The sequence below is a fragment of the Dromiciops gliroides genome, chromosome 1 (genome assembly GCF_019393635.1).
Source record: "Dromiciops gliroides isolate mDroGli1 chromosome 1, mDroGli1.pri, whole genome shotgun sequence".
NCBI classification, from domain to species: Eukaryota; Metazoa; Chordata; class Mammalia; order Microbiotheria; family Microbiotheriidae; genus Dromiciops; species Dromiciops gliroides.
The window spans coordinates 366,069,236-366,090,944 of NC_057861.1; the positions used below are offsets into that span (position 1 = coordinate 366,069,236).

General features: G+C 35.9%; 1 protein-coding gene across 1 annotated transcript in view; it reads right to left on the bottom strand.

The window, feature by feature from the left end:
- The window catches only part of CDH18 (cadherin 18), a 1,453,365-nt gene that overhangs the window by 1,277,439 nt on the left and 154,217 nt on the right, over positions 1-21,709 (bottom strand). Inside the window, exon 2 of the mRNA XM_043968707.1 lies at positions 17,790-17,973. The gene's annotated coding sequence lies outside the window, so the exon portion shown is untranslated. The remainder of the gene's footprint in view (positions 1-17,789; positions 17,974-21,709) is intronic.

Here is a 21,709-nt window from a genome sequence, read left to right on the forward strand (position 1 = left end):
TAGATTATATGCTAACATATTAGTATTATAATAAAGGCAGTGATAGATGATGTATAAGGTTACTTCTATTGAATCATTTTATGACACTATGGGAGATTCTAAGATAATTTTCTATAAAATCTTTGCAAAGATAAGTGATTTTAACCTACTAGTGAATATGTGTCCAGTAACTTTGGTTAAGATAGATTTCCCTAGAAAAGCAGGTCCATATATTTGGATACACTGACAAAGTAATTTTTAACTATAGCTATAGATAATGCCATTCATCTGAACCAGAATTCTTTGTGTCCACTTTCACCAAAACTTTAGAAAATGATACTTTCATCTAAAGTTATTGTATCAAAAAGAGGCTTGAAATTTTTTTTAAATATATATTTGTTGTGATTGTGGTCATTATTTAAGTAGGAATTCAAGGTAAATTTTTGTATAGATGAATAAATAGCATTCATGACAAGGAACTATATATAATGAGTGAAGCAAAGAGCAGGAAGAAGAGAAGGAGGAGGAGGAGGAAGGGCAAGAGGAGGAGGAAAGAGACAATGTGAGTTAGAGAAACAGACATAGAAAGAAGACACTAAGAGAAATCGAGACTGAATAGATTTTTTAAAAATGCCCATATCTAAAAGACTGAAAAAATGAGGAATCAAGAGAAAAAGAATTAAATATAGTCAGAGACTAAAAGGCAAAATTCTTAAAGTATTTTATGCATGAAAGACTCACCAGTATCACAATGGGACTGAGGAAAACAAGCAAACAAAACCTCAATGGATTTACTTATGAGTTTTTTGGTGGTCTAAGGGGAGGGTAGATTTGATCTGTACAATTTTAAGTAGCATTGGAAGGAATTAATCAATGTGTGTTGAAAATGCAGAAGCTGAGCACAGACTATTCTTTTCAGAAATGTTTGGGTAAATGGAAAGAAGGAAAGTAAGGAAAATGGTGGCTAGATATTAGGGTTGGGGAACAGATTTAAGTGTAGTGAAAGGTTAAATTAAGATAAAAACACAGAAAGTTAGATGCAATAGTGAAGGAAAGAGAGTGAGTGTGAGAGTAAGCTCATTGGGGAAAGAGGAAAATATAGAGGAAGGAGTGTTGAACTTGTAGGCATGATAACAAAAATGAGCCTAGACTTCACCTTTCAAGAAATCATCAAGGAAAACTCCCCTGATATTCTAGATCAAGAGTATAAAATAGAAATTGAAACAATCCACTGATTACCATTTGAAAGAGATCCCAAAATGAAAGCTCCAAGGAATATAATAGTCAAATTCCATATTCCCAGGTCAAGCAAAACAAAAACAGCAACAACAACAACAAAAACACATTCCAAGCATTCAGAAAGATACAAATCAAATACCCTGGAACCACAATCAGGATAACACAAGACTTAGCAGCTTCCACATGAAAGGGCTAGAGGATGTGGAATATGATATTCTGGAGGACAAAGGAACTGGTATTACAACCAAGAATCACCTACCCAGCAAAACTGAGTGTAATTATTCAGGTGGAGAAATGGTCATTCAATGAAAGAGAACACTTTAAGGGATTCTCAATGAAGAGACCAGAGATGAATAGAACATCTGAATTTCAAATACAAGGCCCAAGAGAAGCATAAAAAGGTAAACAAGAAAAAGGAATCATAAGGGATTTAATAAGGCAATACTGTGTACATTTCTACATGGGAAGATGATACTTTTAATTCATTACTTTCTAATTATTAGGGCAGTTGAAAGGAGTATATATAGACAGAGAGAACAGATGTGAGTTGAATATGTAGGGATGTTTTCTAAAAAAATTAAGGAGTGAGAGAGCAATGCACTGAGACAAAGGGGCATAGAATGGGTCAAAGTATCTCACATAAAAGAAGCAGGAAAAAGATTTTATACTGGAGGAGAAGATGGGCAAGGTGAGGGGGAATGAGTGAAACTTATTCTTACATCAGAATTGGCTCAGAGAGGGAGTAACATACACATTGAATTGGGTATAGAAATCTATCTTATTTTGATGGAAAGTAGGAGGGGAAGAGGATAAGGGGGAGGGGTGAGAGAAAGAAGGGAAGATCCGGGAGGGGGCAGTTAAAAGGAAAATAATTTTGAAAAGGGACAGGGTGAAGGGAAAGACAGAAAAACAGAGTGGGGAATAGGATGGAGGGAAATAGAGTCAGCAGTAGCAGCTGTGAAAAAAAAAATTGAAGACCATTCCTCTAATAAAGGCCCCAATTTTCAAACATATAGATAACTGAGTCAAATTTATAAAAATAAGAGCTATTCTATAATTGATAAGCGGTCAAAGGATATGAAATTTTCAGATAAAATAATCAAAGCTATCTATCACTATATGAAAAAGAAATGCCCTGACTCATGATTGATTGGAGAGATACAAATCAAAATAATTCTGGGATACTAGCTTGTACCTATTAGATTGGCTAATAAAACAGAGTAAAATGACAAATATCGGAGGAGATTTGGGAAAATGAGAAAATGCAATGTTGGAGGAGTTGTGAGCTGATTCAACCATTTTGAATAGAATTTTCTTTTACAAAATATATGTAAAAACAAAATTTTAACATCAATTTTTTTAAAATTTTTTTTTTTTTAGTGAGGCAATTGGGGTTAAGTGACTTGCCCAGGGTCACACAGCTAGTAAGTATTAAGTGTCTGGGGCCGGATTTGAACTCAGGTACTCCTGACTCCAGGGCCGGTGCTCTATCCACTACGCCACCTAGCTGCCCCAAAAAGGCTTTTTTTTTTTTTTTTAAAGTGAGGCAATTGGGGTTAAGTGACTTGCCCAAGGTCACACAGCTAGTAAGTGTCTGAGGCCGGATTTGAACTCAGGTACTCCTGACTCCAGGGCCGGTGCTCTATCCACTGCGCCACCTCGCTGCCCCCCATCAATTTTTTTTAAAACATTGTGTTCCAATTTCTCTTCTCCACTCCATTCCCACCCCCCACCCACAAGAACTCAAAGCAATTCAAAATAAGTTATACATGAATAGTCATGGAAAAATTCCCATATTAGCTAGTTGTAAAAGAAAACAGTCAAAAAACCCAAAACTTCAGATTAAGGAATTGTCAAAGAGGAAAAGAAAAAAAATTAAAACTGTGTTTCCATCTGTTTTCAGATACTATCAGTTCTTTCTCTGCAGATGGGCTGCAATCTTCATAAGTCCTTCAGGGTTATATTGGATCATTGCCTTGCTGAAAACAACCACATGCTTCCCAGCAGATCATCCCCCACTATTGCTGTTATTTTGTATACGGTACATTTTACTCTGCTTTAGTTCATGTAGGTCTTTCCAGGTTTTTCTGATAAGTGTATATAGTACTTTAAGCTTGACAGAGAATTTTCTTCATAAAAGCCCAGCAAAGTAGGTACCATATGTTTTGCCATTATAATCAGTCATCATAACTATTTCCCTCTATCACACTCCCTTCCCATGACATTTACTCTATCTTCTTTTTACCTATTCCTCCTCAAAAGTGTTTTACATCTGACTATCCTCTCCCTTGCTCTGCACTCCCTTTTTATTCCCTTCCTTTCTTATCCTCTTTCCCTTCTACTTTCCTGTAGGATTAAATAGATTGCTCCTCCCAATTGGGTATGAAATCTATTCCCTCCATGAGCCCATTCCAATGAGACCAGGGTCCCTGAGCTAATTCTGTGTTCTAAATTTTTCTTCACCCCCCCACCTCCTCAATCCTCCCTATGAGATCAAGCAATTTAATATGTCAAACTGGTGCACTAATGCAGAACATCTTCATTTTCCTTGAAAGTGTTTTGCTTTTTACTGTTCTCTTCCCCAATCTGCCCTTTCCTCCTTCCCTTCTCCCCTGCCTTTCTCCCTCCCCTTCCTCAGGGCAAAAATATATTACTATACCTACTTGAGTATGTATGTTATTCCTTCTTTGAGCCAATTCTGATGATATTAAGGTTCACTCACTCCCCAAATCCTTCGCCCTCTTCTACTCCCCTGCAAAAGCTCTTGTTTTGTTCATATGAACTACCTCTCCCCAGACCATCTCTCCCCTTCTCCCTCTTCCAGTTTTTTCCTCCTACATCTCAACCCTATTTTAATGATGTCATCATGGATTAGTTAGGTGGCACAGTGGACAAAGCACCAGCCCTGGACCCAGGAGGCGCCAAGCCCAAATTTGGCCCCAGACATAAGACAACCCACCCTGTCTGCCCCACAAAGAACAAAACAGAAATGCTTTACAGATATCATCCCTTCATATTCAGTTCATACCTGTCTCTTCTGTGAGTTTCTTACTGAGATAGTTATTATGTTTTGAAGTATTATCTTCCCATGTAGGAATGTAAATGGTTTGATCTTTTAATATCCCTCATGAAGTCTTTTTACTGTTTACCTTTTTATACTTCTCCAGGGTCTTGTATTTGAAGTCAAATTTTCTATCCAGTTCAGGACTTTTCATCACAAATGCTTGAAAGACCTCTTTCTCACTGAAATCCCATTTTTGCCTTTGAAAGATTATACTCAGTTTCGCTGGGTACATGATTTTTGGCTGTAGTCCCAGTTCCTTTGCCTTATGAAATATCATATTCCATGCCCTCTGGTCCTTTAATGTAGAAGCTGCTAGATCTTTCTTTATCCTTATTGGAACTCCACAGTATTTAAATTCCTTTTTTCTAGCTGGTTTCAGTATTTTCTCCTTCACCTGGGATTTCTGGAATTTGGCTATAATATTCCTGGACGTTTTCCTTTTAGGATCTCTTTCAGGAAGTGATCAGTGGATTCTTTCAACTTCTATTTTAGCTTCTGCTTCTAGAATATCAGGGCAATTTTCCCTCACAATCTCTTGGAGGATGCTGTCTAAACTTTTGTTTTGGTCATGGTGTTCAGGTAGTCCAATAATTTTCACATTATCTCTCCTAGATTTATTTTCCAGGTCAGCTGTTTTTCCAAGGAGATATTACACATTGCCCTCTATTTTTTTATTCAGTTGGATTTGCTTTACTCTGTCTTGGTTTCTCATAAGGTCACTAGCTTCCATTTGTTCAGTCCTATTTCCAGGGGGCTCCTGATACAATCACCCCAAAAATAGCAATAAAAGAACCCTTGGGGCAGAAAGAAACACACAAATTCGGGCTGAGAATTTTCTCCAGCTATACATAGATTTCAGAGGGCCTTGCTGGGCCACAAATAAAGCCTAACTCTGCAATCGGGCCAACATACCAGACAGCCACTGGAGGAATTTGCCCCAGTGCCCCTGAATTAGCTGCAGTACCATTATCTTCTGGAACCAAGCACGCAATTGGGCTGAATGGCTGGCCCGGAGGGAGGGGGTAAGTGAAGGTGTACCAGTGGACTGGGGGGAAGGAAGAAATCCCAAGTGGCGGAAGGTCCAGGTGGGGGAGGGGAGCAGGCAGTCTCATTGGAAGCCAAGAATCACACCACAGAAAGTTTTGCTGGTTGATTGCTTAGTAAGTAGGCCTGGGGTTATCTCTGGACCTGAGAACAGGCTAGGGGAGATTGAAACCTGCCGCCCCTCAAACCAAAACACCTGGGACCCACTGAAGCTGGGAACAGGAGAGGAACCAAGAAGCAGCCCCATCCCCCCAACCTAAGTGGAGAATTTAAAATCAAATGAAATCAAGGCCAGGCAGGCTGAGAAGCAGCCCAATCATCCCCCAGGCCACACTGTAGCTTGAACAGTGTGTCCTGGAAGCAGCGCCACACTTTAAGAAGGCGTTAAAAGCCAAGAAATAGTAAGCCAGGATGAGCAGGCAGAGAAAGCAGAAGACCATCAAAAATTTCTTTGGGGGTAAGGTAGACCACAATACAACTGAAGAAGAAGAAGAAGATAATAACAGGGTCAAAGCTCCAACATCCAAAGTTACCAAGAAAAATATGAACTGTTCTTAGGCCATGGAAGCTCTCAAAAGAGACTTTGAAGAGACAATAGGAGAATTAGAAAGAAGATGTAGAGAAAAGGAGGAAAAAAAGTAAAGGAAAATGAGAGAGATGCAGGAGAGTGATGAGAAAAAAACTCAACAGTTTGAAAAGCCAAATGGAAAAGGAGATTAAAAAAACTGTCTGATGAAAATAACTGCCTAAGAATTAGGATTCAACCATTTTGTAAAGCAATTTGGAACTATGCTCAATGGTATATAAAACCATGCATATCCTTTTTTAGCTATCTATCTATTTTTTTTTTTGGTAAGGCAATGAGGGTTAAGTGACTTGCCCAAGGTCACACAGCTAGTTAAGTGTCAAGTGTCTGAGGCCTGATTTGAACTCAGGTACTTCTGAATCCAGGACTGGTGCTTCATCCACTACTCCACCTAGCTGCCCCTACCTTTTTTTTAGGTAGATACTGTTTATTATTTTAAGGAAAGCTCTACCTATTCATAAACTCTCTAGTGTTTTTATTAGGAATGAGTGCTGTATTTTGTCAAAAGTTTTCTCTGCGTCTATTGAGATAATCATATGATTTTGGTTGGTGTTCTTATTGATGTGGTTGATTATGTTAATAGTTTTCCTAATGTTGAACCAGCCCTGCATTCCTGGTATAAATCCCACCTGGTCATAGTGTATTATCCTGGTGATCACTTGCTAATATCTTATTTAAGATTTTAGCATCAATATTCATTAGGGAAATTGGTCTATAATTTTCTTTCTCTGTATTTGCTTTGCCTGGTTTTGGTATCACCACCATATTTGTGTCATAAAACGAATTTGGTAGAACTCCTTCTTCACCTATTTTTCCAAATAATTTGTATAATATTGGAATTAATTGTTCTTTAAATGTTTGGTAAAATTCACCCATAAACCTATATGGCCCTGGGGATTTTTTCTTAGGGAGTTCATTAATGGCTTGTTCAATTTCTTTTTCTAATATGGGTTTATTTAAGGATTTTATTTCTTCTTCAGTTAACCTGGGCAGTTTGTATTTTTGTAGATATTCATCCATTTCATTTAGATTGTCAAATTTATTGGCATACAGTTGGGCAAAATAATTCCTAATTATTGATTTAATTTCCACTTCATTGGTGATAACATCACCCTTTTCATTTTTGATACTGGTGATTTGGTTTTCTTCTTTCTTTTTTTAAATCAAATTAACCAATATTTTATCTATTTTATTGGTTTTTTCATAAAACCAGCTCTTGGTTTTATTGATTAATTTTATAGTTTTTTTTTTGCTTTCAATCTTATTAATTTCCCCTTTAATTTTTCAGGATCTCTAGTTTAGTATCTAATTAGGGATTTCTAGTTTGTTCTTTTTATAGCTTTTTTAGTTGCATGCCCAATTCATGAATCTCCTCTTTCTCGTTTTTATTCATGTAAGCATTTAGAGCTATAAATTTTCCCCTAAGCACTGCTTTGGCTGTATCTCACAGATTTTGATATGTTGTCTCATTATTGTCATTCTCTTGGATATAGTTATTGATTGTTTCTATGATTTGTTGTTTGGCCCATTCATTCTTTAGAATGAAATTATTTAGTTTCCAATTGATTTTCATTCTACTTTTCCCTGGCTCTTTCTTACATGTAATTTTTATTGCATCATGATCTGAGAAGGATGCATTTACTATTTCTGCCTTTCTACATTTGACTATGATGTTTTTGTGCCCTAATACATGGTCAATTTTTGAAAATGTGCCATGTACTGCTGAGAAAAAGGTATATTCCTTTCTATCCCCATTCAGTTTTCTCCAGACATCTATCATGTCTAAATTTTCTAATAATCTATTCACCTCTTTCACTTCTTTCTTATTTAATTTTTGGCTATATTTATCTAATTCTGAGAAGGGGAGATTCAGATCCTCCACTAGTATAGTATTACTGTCTAATTCCTCTAGTAACTCATTTAACTTCTCCTCTAAGAACTGGGATGCTATACCACTTGGCACATACATATTTAATATTGATATTACTTCATTATCTATAGTACCTTTTAGTATGATGTAATTTCCTTCCTTATCTCTTTTAATGAGATCTATTTTTCCTGCGCTTTGTCTGAGATAAGGATTGCTACCCCTGCTTTTTTTACTTTAGTTGAAGCATAATGTATTCTGCTCCAGCCTTTTACCTTTACTCTGTGTGTATCTGTGTTTCAAATGTGTTTCTTGTAAACAGCATATTGTAGGATTCTGGTTTTTAATCCACTCTGCAATTTGCTTCCATTTCATAGCAGAGTTCATCCCATTCACATTCACAGTTATTATTACTGACTGTCTATTCCCCTCCATTTTATTTACCCCCTTTGTACTTTTCCCCCCTTCTTTCACCCTATTCCTCCTCACTGATGTTTTACTTCTTACCCCTGCCTCCCCCAATCTGCCCTCCCTTTTTATCACCCCCTCTCTTTTCTTTACCCTTTTCTCCCTTGCTTTTGTCCTCCCTTCTATCAGTCCCCCCTTTCCCCTCTCTTTTTGCTTCCCTAAAGAATGTGCTAAATTTCTTTATCCCAATGAACGTATATGTTATTCCCTCTTTCAAGAAAATCTAATGAGATTAGGGTTGAAACAATGTTCATTCCTCCTTTCTTTCCCTCTATTGTAATAGGTTTTTTTTTTCACTTCTTCATATGATATAATTCATCCCATTCCACCTCACCCTTTCCTTTCCTGCCCTTAGACTCCCTTTTTAACCCCTTAATTTTTTTTGTATCATCACATCAAAGACAATTTATATTTATACCCTCTGTGTAAACTCCTTCTCTCTGCCCAAATACATTTACAATTCTTAAGAGTTATGAGTATTATCTTCTCGTGTAGGGATATAAGCAGTTTAACCTAATTGAGTAACCTTTTTCTTTTCCCCCCTCTGTTTACCTTTTTAAACTTCTCTTGAGTCTTGTATGTTAAGATTGAATTTTCTATTCAGTTCTTGTCTTTTTGTCAGGAAAGATTGAAAGTCTCCAATGTCATTAAATGTCCATCTTTTCCCCTGAAAGAAAATGCACATTTTTGCTAGGTAATAGAGTCTTGGCTGCAATCCAAACTCCTTTGCCTTGCAGAATATCATATTCCAAGCCTTGCAGTCCTTTAATGTTGAAGCTGCCAGGTCCTGAGCAATCCTGACTGTGGCTCCATGATATTTAAATTGCTTCTTTCTGGCTGCTTGGAGTATTTTCTCCTATTTGGCTACAATATTGCTTGGAGTTTTCCTTTTGGCGTCTCATTCAGGAGGTGATCGGTGGATTCTTTCAATGATGATTTTATCCTCTGATTCTATGATATCAGGGCAGTTCTCCTTAATAATTTTCTGGAATATGGTGTCTAGATTCTTTTTCTGGTCATGGCTTTCAGGCAGACCAATGCTTCTCAAATTGTCTCTCCTTGATCTTTTTTCCAGATCAGTTGTCTTTCCAATGAGGTATTTCACATTTTCTTCTATTTTTTCATTCTTTTGATTCTGCTTGACTGATTCATGGTGTCTCATGGATTCCTTATCTTCCAACTGACCAATTTTTTTTTTTTTTTTTTTTTTTTTTAGGCAATGGGTGTTAAGTGACTTGCCCAGTGTCACACAGCTAGTAAGTGTCAAGTGTCTGAGGGCAGATTTGAACTCAGGTACTCCTGAATCCAGGGCCAGTGCTTTAACCACTGTGCCATCTAGCTGCCCCCCAACTGACCAATTTTAATTTTTAAGGCATTGTTTTCTTCAGTGAGATTATGTACCTTTTTTTCCATTTGGCCAAGTGAATTTTTTAAGGCATTGTTTTCTTCAATGAGATTATGCACCTTTTTTTCCATTTGGCCAAATGAATTTTTTAAGGCATTGTTTTCTTCAGTGAAATTATGCTCTTTTTTTTCCATTTGGCCAGTCAATTTTTGTGCTTCCTTTTCCAAGCTGCTGATTCTTTTTTCATAGTTTTCTTGTTTTGCTTTCATTTCTCTCCCCATTTTTTCTTCTACCTCTCTCAATTTTTTTTTTTTTTTTAGTGAGGCAATTGGGGTTAAGTGACTTGCCCAGGGTCACACAGCTAGTAAGTGTTAAGTGTCTGAGGCCGGATTTGAACTCAGGTACTCCTGACTCCAGGGCCAGTGCTCTATCCACTGTGCCACCTAGGTGCCCCTCAAATGACTTTTTTTTACATTGATTTTTTTTTTTTTTGCGGGGCAATGGGGGTTAAGTGACTTGCCCAGGGTCACACAGCTGGTAAGTGTCTGAGGCCGGATTTGAATTCAGGTACTCCTGAATCCAGGGCCGGTGCTTTATCCACTGCGCCACCTAGCTGCCCCCTCCCTCAACTGATTTTTAAAATCCTTTTTGAGCTCTTCCAGGAAGGCTTTTTGTTCTTGAGACCAATTCACTTTCCCTCATGAGGCTTCAGATGTAGGCAATTTGAGGGTATTGTCCTCATCTGAGTTTGCGTTGGCTTCTTCCCCATTGATACAGAAGCTCTCAATGGAGAGGGCTCTTTTTTGCTTCTTACTCATTATTGCATCTTATTTATTTATTTTTTAAGTTGAGGTCTGCTCTGGGGGCACCAGGGTCCCTGTTTTGGGCTTCTTGTGCAGGGGTCTAGGTGCTGTGTGACCGGCTTTTTACTCTGAGGCCTTTATAGTGTGTGCAGTTTGTCCCCCTGCACTTCTTGTCTGAGCACTCGGCCAGGTGCCCGATCCCGGTGCCCGATCCTGCCTGAACCATTCGTGGCCCTCCCGGCTGGTGCACATAGGTTTTTCCACTGTCCTTCTTGGCCACCAGATTTTTGAGCCAGTTTCCAGGGGCCTCAGTTGTTCGGCTGTGGCCCACAGCTCCTGCTGACTTGCCCCGACCCCCTAGGCGCTGGGCTGCTGCCCGGCGCTGGGCCTCCCTTTTGCCCGAGTCAGACCGACCTTTTCCTGAAGTCTTCTAAATTATCTCTGGTTGGAAGACTGTGTCTCTCTGTCTCTTTGCAGGTTCTGTAGTTTCAGAATCTGTCCAGAGGCTTGATTTAATGTTCTTTTTGAGGGAACAGAAGGAGAGCTCAGGCAGCTTGCTGCTTCCTCTCCACCATCTTGGCTTCGCCCCCCGGGATACACAATTTTAAAGCATTTTGGGCATAGTTCCAAATTTCTCTGTAGAATGGTTGGATCAGTTCACAGCAACACCAACACTGCATTAGTGTTCCAATTTTCATACATCTTCTCCAACATTTATCATTTCCATTTTTTGTCATATTAGCCAATTGGATAGGTGTGAGGTAATACCTCAGAGTAGTTTTAATTTTCATTTCTCTAATCAGTACTGATTGAGTACATTTTTTTTCATATGGCTGTTGATAGTGTTAATTATGTCATCTGAAAGTTGTTCATATCCTTTGACCATTTCTCAATTGGAAAATGACTTGTATTCTTACATATTTGATTCAGTTCTCTATATATTTTTGATATGAGGCCTTTACCAGAAACACTGTATGTAATTTTTTTTCCATTTTCTGCTTTCCTTCTAATCTTATTTGCACTGATTTTCTTTGTGCAAAATCTTTTTAATTGAATGTAGTCAAAATGATCTATGCTTCATTTTGTAATATTTTCTATCTCATCTTTGGTCATAAATTCTTCCCCTCTCCATAGATCTGACAAGTAAATTATTCCTTCCTTTTCTAATGTGCCTATTGTATAACTGTTGTACATTATGAAACACAAAGTGTATCATTTTGATTACATTCAATTAAAAAGGTTTTGCACAAACAAACCTAATATAACCAAGATTAGAAGGAAAACAGAAATCTGGGAAACAATTTTTAGACTCAATGTTCATTTCTCAAATATATAGAGAAATGACTCAAATTTATAAGAATGCAAGTCATTCCCCAATTCAGAAATGGTCGAAGGATATGAATAGGCAGTTTTCAAATGAAGAAATTAAAGCTATCTATTATAACATGAACAAAATGCTCTACATCACTATGGAATACATAAATGAAAATCAAAACAAGTCTGAAATACCACTTCACACTTATCAGATTGCCTTATATGATAGAAAAGGAAAATGATATATGCTAGAGAAGATGTGGGGAAATTAGAACACTAATGCATTGATGGTAGAATTGTGAACTCATCCAACCATTTTAGAGGGCAATTTGAAACCATGCCTAAAGGGGCTACAAAACTGTGCATACACTCTGATCCACCCATACCATTACTTGATCTATATCCTAAAGAGAGTATCTAAAAGGGAAAAAGAACCTACATATATAAAATATTTCTAGCAACTCTTTTTGTGTTGGCAAAGAATTGGAAATTGAAGGGATGCCCATCAATTGGGGAATGGTTGAACAAGTTGTGGTGACTTGCCCAGGGTCACATAGCTACTAAGTTTCAAGTGTCTGAGGCTGGATTTGAACTCAGGTCCTCCTGAATCCAGGGCTGGTACTTTATCCACTGTGCCACCTAGCTGCCCCATGGAATACTATTATGCTACAAGAAATGATGAGTAGGCACATTTTAGAAAAATCTGAAAAGATTTGCATGAATGGATGCCCGAATGAAATGAGTAGAACCAGGAGAACACAAAACTGGGCAGTGATCAACTATGATAGACTTAGCTTTTCTTAGCAATGCAATGCAGTGCAATAATCCAAGACAATTCCAAGATTCCATGATGGAAAATGCTCTCCACATCCAGAGACAGACCTCTGGTGTCTTTTTTGCATGTTTTTTTTCCATTTCTTGTGATTTTTTCACTTTTTTTCTGATTTTTCTTTTATAACATGACTAATGTGGAACTATGTTTAATATGATTATACATATTTAATCTGTATCAGAATGTTTGCTGTCTTACAAAGGAGGTACAGGAGGGAGGGAGGAAGAAAATATGAAACTCAAAATCTTATAAAAATGAAAAGCTATCTTTACATGTAATTGAAAAAATACTATTAAGTGAGAAAAATGGACTCATTTAATTTAGTAAAGGAATGAGAGGATGTATGTCAATGATTATCAGCTCTGATTAGCATCAGGGAAAACGATATCTCCTCACTTTTTGGCTACCTCTCAGAGTTTGTGTCCACCCAGCACTAATCTCAGTCCATAGGGATCAACGTTTATCACTTTGATTATAACCTGGGGCAGCTGTGTCCTCATTACAATGCTCGATTCCTATTTTTTCTTCTATAGGCTTAGAAGGTAACTAGATCCTTCAGAGGAGGAAAATTTTAGATGTCATAGGCATACTTCCTCATATTAGCTTCTATTAATAAATGTCAATAAAAGTCTAATTACTAAAGATCTAAGGCAATGAGAAAACATAAGGCTTCATGCAAAGATTAATTTCACTAAAATTACAGAGGAACGTTCTTAAAATAGAGAAAATTTATACAACTATATATACATATATATGAATACAAACAAAAGTTAATATGCCTGCATTAAGTATATTTTTATTTTTGATTGTATTATCCTATTATATCATTTGAAAAAGATAATGTTACATAATAGAGGGCATTGCTGTATTTGAAACCAGAAAACCTTGGTTTAAAATGTCACCATGACACTCTATGGCTAGGTGGCTTGCCTAGATAGGTGGGGGTTTTGCCCTTCTTAGAGATTCTCAAACAGAGTTGGGAAGACCATTTGGGGATATATTATAGTGAAGATGCATTTAATGAATGGCCATTAGGGTCCCTTTAAAGCCTCAAATGCTGTCATCCTGAGACACTACACAAGTCTCTTAACCCCTATATAACTGAAGCAACTCTCTAAGTCAGTGTTTAAGAAAAAATCTTTAGCTCTATTTTATTTACATATATATATATATATATATATATATATATATATATACACACACACACATATATTTCAAACTTATTGTGTGAGGGGCAGGGGAAATCAATTACTTGGCCATTGTTGAAAGTAGTACAAGTACCCACAGCAGGTGATTATTTCTGTAAAGCATTTTGAAAATGAGTACCTTAGAGACAACTTGGTGTATTGGATAGAGAGCCTCAGCTTCAAAAAGATCTATGTTTGAATTCTGTTTCTGACAAAAACTAGCTTTGTGACTCTGGCCAGGTTAGCCACTTCTCTTTTCAGTGTTCTAGGCAACTCTCAGACTAGCATAAGCTTCAGTGAAGATATTTACCAGCATTAGTAGAAGGACTTTCCTCCCAAGGAAGTTTTTGTATAACAACAACAACAACAACAACAACAACAAATCACATTGCAAGAACATCTTCCTCTACTGAGTAAAGTGACCAATCTTTAAATATCTAGTTCCAGGGAGCAGCTAGGTGGCACAGTTGATAAAGCTCTGGCCCTGGATTAAGGAGGACGTGAGTTCAGATCTGACCTCAGGCACATGACACTTACTAGCTGTGTGACCCTGGGTAAGTCACTTAACCCTCATTGCCCCACGTAAAGAAAGAAAGGAAGGAAGGAAGAGAAGGAAGAAAGAAAGAATGAAGGAAAGAAGGAAAGAAATATCTAGTTCCACTTAGGAAAAAATAGATCTTTACCACATTGGGGAGAGGGAAATACCTACAATGATAAGACTAAAATTTTTTTAACTTGATTGACATGATTTTTCTATCATGGATATGTAAATTAATCTTCAAGGTAATCATGTTCCTACTATACATATATATTTAGAAGCTTAGACTGCTTTACTGAAACAATAAAAATTACAATATGTTAGAAAATATTGGTATACATAAAGCAAATAAAGGAAAGGTTTTTTTTTATTTTGTTGTCCATTTTGTTCTAAATACATAATATCAAAAACAGAAACAAAAACCAACCAACCAAACCAAAACAGTAAAGTTCCTAGAGGGCTAGCCTGATAATCATCAAAGTTGAAATTCTCATCTTGCTTTTGAAACATCTCTGCCATTTCACCATAGACATTATTTAATCTATAATATTCCAGGAAGCTCCCTATGGATACTGCAAGTAATAGAATCTTGACAATGTGTATTAGTGAAAGTTCCGCATTAGTCACTCTTCTCACAGATGAAATAACTGGTGTGAAGTTTCTGCCCCACAAAACAGACACAAACCTTTCAACAAGTTTTTACAGCAATTATTTCTTTTGATCCTAGATTCATTTTACAAATAAATAAAATAAAAAAACATTAAAAAATACAAATAACTAAAATGAAACAGAAATTATCATTTCCAAATGTAACACAACAAATCGATGGTAAAATCAGCTGCTGGAATTGAGATTTTTATGTTGTTCAGTGTTTTGTCTTTTGTTTTTTGCATCATACAAGTTTACAAAACACTATAAAATGATTTAACAAATAACTATGATATCACAGATGTGTGAGAAAATTAATAATAATAAGTTTTGGGACTTGCTGGGGGCCCTCAATGAAAGAGCTTGGACTGACCTTTCTTAAGGTCAACCCAGAGTCAGGAAGTTACCTCATTCAAAACTACACCTACCTGAAAACCTTGTTCCTGCCAGAGGACCTGTTCTCTGGACTCTGACCTCAGCATGATGGTGCTGAACCACCCTCAAATCCAGTGAACCAATATGGGTGGGCTCTGCCCCTGCCCTCAGCAAGCTTGCACAGACACTTGCTCTCTTGGCTGGGGGACATGGAAGAGGAGCCAAGAGGCCCAGTTCTCTCTCTGTCTCTCCCCTAGATTTTAGCTAGGCTAATGTCCCCAAACTGGTGCAGTAGCCCCTAATTTCTAAGTAACAAATATGTGATAAACCCTAGCTAATTCCCTCTACTATTGGGATAGAAATAGGGTGACCACAAATGGTTTTATTCACCGCATGTAGAAACTGAAAGATGTGGAAACTGAAGTCCTACAAGAAGTCTTTCATGGTAGCAAACCACTATCACATCTTTCATGAGTCATTGAAATTCAAATGTCGATCACTACATGCTTTTATATTGGACTGTGTTGTGATTTCAGAAGACACAAGCTATAGCACCTTAAAGGATCTCAGAAATATCAGTTCAGATGAAGACTCAAACAGCACTAAATGATCTACGCAAGTCACACAGGCAGAGATTCTAGGGACTAGGTATCAAATTACTTACACATTGCATAAACTCCACAGTTATTAAAGGCAATTCAACACTGATATTCAACTACAAAAATATATTTAATATTTTCAGTAATAAATGGATAAGGACAGTGGTACATAACCTTTTATATACATCATGTATCCTTTTGCCAATTTGGTGAAACCTTTAAATTCCTCAGAATAATGATTCTGCTTTTCTTCTTAACAATGTCTAAAAAGCTTTGTAGCAGTTAGAGGTCAGGGAAAATAAAAATGTAATATTGTTTCTTTTCCAAGATTGCAAACCCCCCTGAAACCTATCCACAGACCCTTTTAGAAATTGATAAATGGAATGTTTGATGGAGGTAATAACCATACATCCTTTTCATGGCCATTGTAAAATCCTGAAAACTTTCCCCCACATCTCCCAACCCTTTCATCTCTCAACCCCTTTAACCAATACTGAAAGACTCTCTGGTGTTGTTGTTTGTTGTTATTGATGTTGTTGTTGTTTTAGAATATTCAAACATACTTAAACTGGAGTTTAGAGAGGTACTGAAGGGTGAAATACCAAGTAAGAACATTTGATAATCATTTTCTTTTGTATCTGTTAAAAAATAGGGAGGATTCTTCAATTTATTTGGGTTTTTCAAAGCAGTACTGGGCAAAAGTCTAAAAGCTCTTCCACTTAAACCTCAACTCTCAAAGATAGTGCCTCTGAAGCTTTAGCAATATTTCCCTCATCATGAAGTTTCTCTGATGAATAGAAATGATCAACCCTCATTAATAATTGAAGTGCAAGCTGAAGAATCAATTAAACTTCAATTATGTAAACTATAATCCATTCCTTACATTGCAGTTATTAACATGCAAATGATAACTCTGCCTAACTTCTGAATTAAGCATTCCCATTGAAAGTAATTGGTTTGATATTCTGATTCAAGGACACATGTAGCCATGGGAATAAACTACCCAGGTACAATATTACTTTATGCTATAGAACAAAATGGAAAGAAAAGGAAGATGTAGAAAAAACAAAAGCAAACAAAACCTAACAGCATAACTTTATAATATAATCCTGAAAAATGCATTGTCATTCAAATAACTTATTCCTTTTTAATCAATCAACAAATATTTATTCATGTTTAATAGTGTATACCAACTTATTCTACTTTTCTGACGGTTGGAAGGAATGTGGAAACCAACATTGTCCTAGTTTACAGGATTCTAAAAACTGAATAAAAACTGCTAAATACCATCAGACTCCCCTCATTTCACCATGTTCCTATTCATTTGCCAATGGAATGCAGGTGAGATATGCCACTCATAGAAGCCAGCTGCACTCATTTGGAAGGGCATTTTTTCATGGGCTAATAAAATCTTTTTTGGTTTCCTTAGAGGCAGCAAAACAAATAATAAGAGGTTTTAAATGCCTTCTTTTATAATGACACTGATAGTTGTTCCTACCCAGAATTTACAAGAACATGTGTAGCAGGTGGTATAAAAAATTCCTTTATTATGCAGTTGGAACCTTAACAGCACTTGAGCACAGTGGAATGTATATTGTTTAGAATTCCAATGCACTGACAGAATGCTGCTTAAGCTACCTTTGGTTACTTCTAACAGGAAAAACAATCCATTTGTCATGAAGAGTAAATTAATGCAGTATGGAGAATCTAAATGAACAAGTGTTTAGGGGTCAATAGCCTTGGCTTTACAACAGAGATTTGTATACAAATACATAATGGTTGCTTAAGTATACACAGAGAAACAAACTTGAAGTAATTACATGAAATCATGATTTGGATTTTTTTTTAAAGTGAATTATCTTTTGGTTTAGGATTCTTGTTCACTATTTTATTATACTCACAATTAAAGTCATGAAACAGTTCTCCAAGCTTCCTAATAGCCAACTGAAGTATAAACCATCAATCGATACTTCATTATATTTCTTCAACACTTCTTGGGCCTTTAATTGTATTGATGTGCTGCTCCATCCAGGGACACAGATTATAACCCTTCCACAATACAGAAGCAATTGTCTTTGAGAGGGACTATGGCAAAAACAAATAGATAAACAAACAATAAGTAAATAGATAATCACTCTCTGGCAAACTTTATGATTATGGAATCAGATCTATAGCTATATGAATGAGAGAAAGTGTGCTCTCTTTCCTTTAGACTAATGTACTTGAGGAAGAATGTGTCACAAGCTTTTGGGGATAATTTTTTAAACAATTATTTGGAACATACCCCCTTAATAAATACCCCTTTGTGAAAACTATGTAAGAATGATTGACTAAATTTTTCTAAATTACAAATATTGAGGAGAAGAACAATAATAGGTTCTCAAGCTAATGACATTAAGGAGTCACCCCTGACTTCTCAAGTGTTATACTTTGAAGTTTGAGCCAGAGATGTGGCCAGCCTATCCCTGGGAACATTGTTCACCTGTGGGAGTAGAAGTTGGGATAAGTATCCTCAAAGCTTACATGGAAAACATGTGTAAGCTAGTGGAATCACAAAATGTTCAAACTAGAAGGGAATTTAGAGATTATTTAATAAGAAAAAAGAACTATCAATATGACATTTTAAAACTTCCAATTACATTATTTGATCTACTATAGTGGATTCAGACTCATTTCAAGTATTTTAAAGAGTACATTCTAATCTATCCAAACTATATTATGAAATTTCCATTTCTTTAAAAAAAAGCCAATTAATCTATGGTAGTGGACAATCATGCAATCTCTCATTATACCAGACAATACTCTGTTATAAATATAGGAAGGTTTCACTGAAGAAGTAAAGAAAATTTGCCCATTTAGTGTTTATCAATGGAGGAAATTACCATATCAAATCAAAGGTTCATATTCTTTCATCCCATCTTTGTATTGCACTTAAAAATAAAACAAAACATTTACATGATTCTTACGTATATTATCAAAGTTAAAAATACTCCTTTACCTAAAAGTAAAGGACATGAATAGTGATAATCATTTTGTGCCTTTTCACTTGAGGGATTTTTTGGTCTTAACCCAAAATTTGGATTATTACAAGGTGAATTCACTAAATTATAAATATATCAATACCATATAAAAAGAAAATTTCTAGAAAGAGATAGTATAGTTCTGTTCAGATGAATGAGAATGTGACTAAAAGCTATTATCTAGATCTACAATGCACACAAATATAATATGTGTGTATATACCTTATATATACATAAAGTATATACACATCATTTAGCCATATTTTAAATACCTGCAAATTAACACAGTGCAAAAATAAATATTTCATCCCTTTATCATATAGAACTTTGCAAATTATGCTCCTCAAAAATGAAACTGAATTCCTAATGAGAAAAGCAGCTGCCAAGACTTCTGTTTGAAAATGGCCATGATGTGAAAGATATTCTGTAACATTAACTATGAATTAAGAGGGCATCTTTCATGAGAGCGTTGAGTTTTCATTAATGCCAGGCTGACATTTGCAAAATTGATTTGTGTTGACATTTAGACATTTAAAGTACTTCTGCTATAATGCAGGTCCATGTCTGACATTAAGCAAGCTAAAATACATTTGTTATGCTTAAAAGCTTCTCAAACAACATTATTTTACAAGACAGAGAACATAACAACTATTTAAGTGTGAGAATAGAGAAACTCAGGGGTACAGTCAGTTCTACAGCCAAACCTCAACTAAGTATGGATTTGCAACTTTACCATTGTAAGTATCCACAGAGTAAAGAGATTATGGTGTTTCTGAAACTAATACGTGTAACTTGAAGTTTTTCAATTATCATTTGCAGATATTTTATGAATAAATAACAGGGGGAAAAGGATAATATTGTTCCACAGAAGAGAAAAGGAAAATAAAGCACTACTTTTTTTGTTGTTTTTGCAGGGCAAGGGGGGTTAAATGACTTGCCCAGGGTCACACAGTTAATAAGTGTCAAGTGTCTGAGGCTGGATTTGAACTCAGGTCTTCCTGAATCCAGGGCCTATGCTCTATCCACTGCACTACCTAGCTGCCCCTAAAGCACTACTTTTTAAAAGTTCCTTTGAGATTGAAATATGATTTTAAATTCTGCTCAAAAATATTTTTTTTTCTTTAAAAGCTCTCTTTTTAAGTTTTATAACTCATTCAAGCTGTAGCACTGGATTTAAATTGTGATGCTAGTAAGTTAATTATTCAGAGTTAATATGTAACATTACAAGCATTTGTTTGAGTATAGTGGGGGGTACTGTATGATATTGAGAATTTTAGGGGTCCAATTTTGGTTAACCTTCCTCCCACCCACAGATATAAATTAGTTCATGCCACCTTCAAACAGAAAATTGGGAGAATTCTGTTTTAGTGCTCTACTAAAAATCCATGCTTAGAAATTAAAAGAAAATTAACTTTTCCAGGTGTATTAAGTTGCTACCCAAATATTTTTTTTCTCTTGATACATATATAGAAAGTGAGCAACTGCTTTATGTATGATGGGGGATGATAATGACTGTCTATTCATTTACATTAAGTAGCCTTAGCTGTAACTGCTACATGCTACTCTGTGTGTGAGAGAGAATTAGATAGACAGAGACAGAGATAGAGACAGAGAGAAAGAGACAGAGTGACAGAGCCAGAGACAGACAGAGACAGAGAAACCAGGACAAAAAAAGAGTCAGAGAAAGAGAGAGAGAGAGAGAGAAAAGCTAATAAACCCAGGATACTTGAACTTTAAAATAAATCAAAAGGAGAGGACACTGGAAACAGTACTGGATTCAGAATCAAAGAATGCAGGTTAGAATCCTACTTCTAGTATATGTATGCATGTGTGTTTACATACATACATGTATATGCATATTTGAATATATTTATATGTATATACATGTATATGCATATGTTTGTGTCTAAAATTTATGTGATTAGAAAAGTCACAATCTTTCTGGTAATCAGTTTTCTTCATTTGTAAAGTGAAAGGGTTGGACTAGGTTGTCTCTGAGGTGTCTTTAAACTCTATATCTGTAATCCTATGATAAGATTATAATCATAATAAATTCCTGATATTTATATATTATTTTAGAATTTGCAAGTGCTTTATATAATTTAACCTGTGCATACATAAACCCTGTGTGATAGACATTTCAGATTTTGTTATTCCTTTCAACTGAGGCTTAGAGAATTTAAGTGAAGCAATCAAGATTATACAATTAGCAAGGGTCAGAGGATGGATACAAAACCAGGTCTTCCTGACACCAGATCTAGCATTTTTTTTAACATAACACATTGCTGGCTAAATAAACAAAGGAGCTTTTAACTAAAAATTCAGAAACAAAACATTGATAAATGTAAGTGAATTTCTGTGATAAAAGTAGTAAAATTCACTATAGTTGATGCCTTTGCAAATCTTTTCACCACATTTATGTGTTCAATAGGGAATATGAGTGTGAGGTTATAATATAAGATATAATGTAGATTTAAAATTCAAAAGCATTATCTCATTTTAACTATATTAAACCCTGTTAGGTAGGCACCAATAATTATTTCCAGATGAAAAAAACTGAGGCTCAGAGAGTTTACATGACATTTACATGGTCACAAAAGTTATACATATAAAATATGGAATTTGAACATAGGTTTTTTGTAATTTAAGTCTGATACTTTACCTATGAAATATAACAGTATGTCTTTACATGTTCACTGTATTCAAAATATTAAACTCAATTTAACAAAGAATTAGATTTTGTCCCTCACTTTACTCTTGTGGAAAAGATGGAAAAATGTAGGTTAAATAAATATATGTTC